Here is a 5,588-nt window from a genome sequence, read left to right as displayed (position 1 = left end):
AGGATAAACTGAGGCAGGGGGTACCCTGTACAGCAGAGCCTCCTTATTCCCAGAGATTTGTCTCCTTGCTACTATTTGCTTGTAACCCCCAAATCAGTATGCCTGGTGCTTTGGCGTCATTCCAGGACCTGCACAGAGTGACAGAAACTTGAGGCGCCCATGCACTCACACCAGGCCATCGGCCTCCCCGTCTCCTCTCTCATGCCGTAAACCAGTGTCCCCCTTGCGGTCTACTTAGTGCCGTGGGTTTTAGCGTGTCTGTGCTTTTTAGGGGTGATTTTGCTGTCTAGTGTCCTGAACAAGGGAAGGCTGTGCTGTGCCTAGCGGAGAGAACACCTCCACTCATGCTCTGTTCGGGCATGAGTGACTGCGACGGTGTGAGTTCAATATTAATAAATCGACAAGCATTAAAATAAGACATCTGTGCTGGGGGTTTGGGATGGAAATGCTCTATAATTGGGTTGCGATGATTGCAGTACAACTATAAATGTAATAAAATTCATTAAAATAAATAAATAAATAAATAAATAAAATAAGACATCTTTCAATAGAAACACACCTCAAAAGAGCATACTGATGATTGGACAAAATGTGACCAAACGTTCCCAGGACCCTAACCCTGTATTTCCTGCTGGGAGCGACAGTGTGATAGTCACTCATTCAACATTTGCAGCCAGTCTGTAGACCATCAATCACTACCGCCACGTAAAGAGAACGCACTGTCCTTGGTGAAGCAATTGATAGGACTGTGCAGCAGATATGCATCAGAGCAGAGGGAGAGTCAGTCCAGCTGCACACGGCCAGCTTTCTGCCTCGGGCACTGGCTGGGCTTTTCTATCCTACGTGGGAGGATCTGGCTCCCCCAGTGGTTGGGCTGTCCGGGGAGATCATGCTAAGACGTGACAAATAAGTATGATTCCTGAATATCGAAATCACTCAGCAAGCTCACCCAGGTGGCCCAGGTTTTAGGGTGGCCTCGCCCACATACTGGCTGGCAGGTAGGTGTGCTGTTAACGCCTCCAGCCAATTCAAGTCTTTGCCTTCCAAGTGGCTACTCCATACATCACTTCACCCAAAACTTTCTTAAACAGGAGTATGCATTGTGACTCAGCAGTAATGAACCCAACTAGGATCCATGAGGACACAGGTTCGATCCCTGGCCTTGCTCAGTGGGTTAAGTATCCCGTGTTGGCGTCAGCTGTGGTGTAGGTCACAGGGGCAACTCAGATCCTGCGTTGCTGCGGCTATAGCATAGACCAGCAGCTACAGCTCCGATTCGACCCCTAGCATGGAAATTTCCATGTGCCATGGATGCTGCCCCTCAAAAGACAACAAAAAAAAAAAAAAAGAAAGAAAAGAAAGAAAAGAAAAAATTCCTTAAACAAATGATCTTTAAGAGTTTGCCCCTGGGTGCTAGTTTCTAAATGTGGAGATAGTGACATAAGTTGAGTATCACAAGAAGGAAAAGAGGTGCCTTGGAGATAGGCAGATATCCGGCGCTAAATCCTAACCCAGCACCACCTCTGAGGGCAGAGGCCTCCATGCTTCAGCTTCCTTCTTGACAAAATGGAGATAATAATGATAAGACTTCACTCAGATAGTTGCAAGATTTATACAAGACAGTGTAGGTGAAAGAGAGTTCTGACCTTCACTGGTGCGGGGCCAGGCACAAGGTGGGCATTTGATGAATATTTGTTGAACAAACTGATAACATCATGAGACTGATTCTTTTCATCTAGCAATTGAGTTTTGTTTGGCAGTGTTTTTCGCTGCGCCTATGGCATACAGCAATTCCTAGGCCAGGGACTGAACTCACACCACAGCAGTGACCCAAGCCATGGCTGATGACAATGCCAGGTCCTTAACAGGCTGGGCCACCAGGGAACTCACCATGCAGTTATGGTCAAAAGACCTCACTGAGAACTATCTCCTTTGCTCCCTGGGGTATAAATGGGAATGCCACACTAATAATTCTAGACTAAATGACACTGCAATGTACAGGAAAGTTCATCACTCACACTGTTGTGGTTTGGGTGCCCACAGCATGGTCTGTGGTCTTCAGACCAGCACGTCATGCAAAAGTCAGAACTAGGCCAGCTCTAAGGAGCAAGGAAAATGGGAGGCTCGCAAACAGATTCCTTTCAACGTGAGAGCTGGGGCATGACTTCCCACCATTCCTATTTTATTTTATTATTTTTTTGGCCATACCCATGGCATGTGGAAGTTCCCAGGCCAGGTATCAAACCTGAACAGCAGCAGTGACAACTCCAAATCCTTAACCCCTAGGCCACCATGGAACCCCTCCAACACTCCTAATTTAGGGAAGAAAATAAGAAAAAAATCTCAGAGCTCTTTATTTAAATACTCCATTTCACTACCCACTCCTGCATATGCAGTGATTTTTAGCAGCCTGAAAGAATCCTAGAACAGTGGCTGTTAAATTACAAAAATGCTTACTCAGCTCCTAATTTGTTCCAGAACCTGAGCCAGGCTCTGAAGATTCCGTGATTCTAGATGAACCAGTCTCTGCCTTCAGAAAGCTCCCCCACCAGAAACCTGCCATTCACATTTTGGAAAGAGTCATCCTGAATTTGGTCCTGCATTTGTTTATTCCTTCCTTTCAACCTGATGGAAACCCCATTATATTCTAGACACGCTTTTTAGCTTTTTGAACTAGACAGAGGATATTGTTATTAATGACTACAGACACATTATGAATCATATTTTTCTTGCCCTTAAACTAAACTCCTTAATAAGGATGACAAGGTAACGCGTCCTGAAGGAGCTCATGGCGCAGCAGGGATGAAAACAAATAAAAATTATAGGAGTTCCCAATGTGGCTCAGGGTTAACGACCTGACGTTTTCTCTGTGTTGATGTCTGTTCAATCCCTGGCCTTGCTCAGTGGGTTCAGGATCTGGTGTTGCCTCAAGTTTTGGCCTAGGTCACAGATGCGGCTCGGATCTGGCGTTGCTGTGGCTGTGGTGTACGCCGGCAGCTTCAATTCTGATTCAACCCCAAACACAAGAACTTCCATACACCACAAGTGTGGCCATAAAAAGAAAAATCATAAATCTCCGAAGGACTGAGCCTGAGAGGTTAAGGGATCACTCCCACAGCTCCTAAGCGGCAGAGAAGGCTCAGAACCAGATTTCAGCCACTGTGGGTTAGTCTCATCACTGGACGCCTTGGGCTGGCCTTGTGTCAAGATTCTAGGAAACTTGGAGCACAGTGTGGAAACCTACCCTGCTGAGGGTTACGGGAGAGCAGAGATATAACTGGGGCATAAGTCAAGGTCGACATCCAGGCCAGGGAGGGAGTGTTTGGCCTTTAGTCTGCGCTGCCTTTAAAGAGACACTTTCTAAGTGATGAATTCCTTTACAGAAATCAGATAATAAATTTACTTTTGGATATATGCGTGTGTATATGTATGTACATAGTGTGTGTATATGTGTGTGTGTGTGTGTGTGTGTGTATATCCAATATAATCACTAATCAGTAACATACAGCCAGTCCATTGAGAATTCTATCTTTCCCCCCCAGGATGTTCTGTAAAGCAAAAAGAAATGACTTCAGTTTGTAAAAAAGGAATATGATGAGTCTGTTTCTTTGTAATGAGTACTTTCTTGATCTCAGCATGAAGCTGGTTTTTATTTTTAGGGTGCACACAGATTAAAAAGAAAACCTACCATTTGCATCTCTCCTCCACCACACCCCCCTGGTAAATTTCCCTTCGATTTTGGTGAAATGTCAGTTGACCTCTTTCAAGTTCAGGTGGTTAAAAATTAATCATACTGTGCTTAGCTGACTTTTTTGATAACAGAAGCTCAAGGACCCAAAGTGAAAGAGTCTGTCATCCACTCAAAAAAAAAACAAAAACCTGAATGGTTGCTGCAGGCCTGGCTCTGGGCAGGGCCCTGGGGGATGCTGGCACTGACGTTATGCCTGCCTCCCCTTGGGGGCTGGTGGAGCGGAGAGAAAATAGACAATGGCAGGGCCTGTGGTGAGGACTTTAGGGGGGCCCGTAAAGGGACATCTCTGATTTGGGGAGATCCCTCAGGAGAAGCACTACTGAGCTGAGATCTTGAGGAGGAAGAATTCGGCAGGTGAATGGTCCAGGAGGAGGTCGCAGGGAAGGAACTGCAAATATTTCAGCCCTGCAGGAGCTTCAGAGCTGGTGGACTTGGGAGAGATGAGGCTGGAGAAGTGGGCAGGGGCCACAAAGGCCTTTGTAGGTCTCTTTGCTAGGGAGTTTGGACTTTATTCTGAAGGCATACAGTACTATGCAAACTGTAAAGCACGTGAAAGCCCAAGCTTCGTAATTAACCTGTGTGTGTGTGTGTGTGTGTGTGTGTGTGTAAAAATGAATGTGCACTGAGTCCACATCTATAATGACACCCAAAGATTCCTTTTAAATGTGCCCTTCATGGTGTCCCTTTAATACTTAGGAGCCTTAAAAAAGACAAAGCTGCCTTTGCACCAATCCCCAGTAAGTGGAATGTATACCCCCATGAGACTTAGTGGCACCTAGTGTTGGGTGTGTGTTGCCCACAGCACCGAGGCAAATAGGCTGTTCTTCCTCTTGGCTCAGGATCTGCCCCCGCTTTGTGCTGAAAGTGAAGCGAGCACTAAATGGAGAAGGATCAGGGTCTCCTCTGTGTTTCCAGATAAACCTGAGGACCGCACACAAGGTGGATAGGACCTGAGGCAAGAACACAGTCCAGTGGTGACAGTAATGAAATGATGGGCTAAAGCCAGAGGGACTCTGTGGGCAAAAGCCCCAGGCTCGGACGCCTGTGGATGTCAGAAGAAGATAAAGTGTAAAGAAGAGCCAATGATCCTCAGAAATGTTGAACTGGAGAAAATTCAGTAGATGGTGATGCCTTTGGTTAAGCCAGGGAGCTGAAGAGGAGGCTGAGTTCCAGGAGTGCACAGGTTCACAGGTTCTCAGCGGGCAGCTGAGGTAAGGGCCTGGGTGTCGAGATAGAGTGAGGTGAGTGATGGGTAACTGGAAACCACTGCACATCCATGATCAATTCAGGCAAGGGGACAAGATGACGGAGTCTACAGAAGAGAAAAGAAGGGCTGAGGAGATCATACAAAGGGTCACCAGGACTTAAATTACTGATCAAGAGGAGGAAGGCAGCTTCAGTTGCTACCCAGGATTGCCATCCAGTTTGCAAAAAGCAGAGCAGTGAAGGGGAGGCGGGGAGGTTGGGGCCACAGCCATGGACCACAGTTTTGTCAAGGAGCTGAGAGAGAAGGCGGGAGGGAGGGACAGCAGTTGCCGGGATGGGGAAACCGGATCAACGAAAGGAGATGTGCTGTGTGTCTTCGTGTGCTCTTAGAGTGGAGAGGTTTGATCACATCAGCAGCAACACAGACAAACGCCACAGGGTAGAAACCTGACGAGATAATTGAGGATCAGAATCGGGGTGGAGAGAAGAGAAGATGGAAGGTCAGAGGGGAGCTGAACAGTGGACTACAGGTGTTTGGACGTGGAGGAGCTGCAGTTTTAAGGCATCTCTTCCAGTAGTATCTGTTTCTAAATACACGTGTTTTTAGCTGTGGTCCCTTACCTCAAGGCTG

This window comes from Phacochoerus africanus, chromosome 3 (assembly GCF_016906955.1).
Source record: "Phacochoerus africanus isolate WHEZ1 chromosome 3, ROS_Pafr_v1, whole genome shotgun sequence".
In the NCBI taxonomy this organism is placed as follows: Eukaryota; Metazoa; Chordata; class Mammalia; order Artiodactyla; family Suidae; genus Phacochoerus; species Phacochoerus africanus.
The sequence above is the reverse complement of the archived record's forward strand: the minus strand, read 5'-3'. Positions refer to the sequence as shown.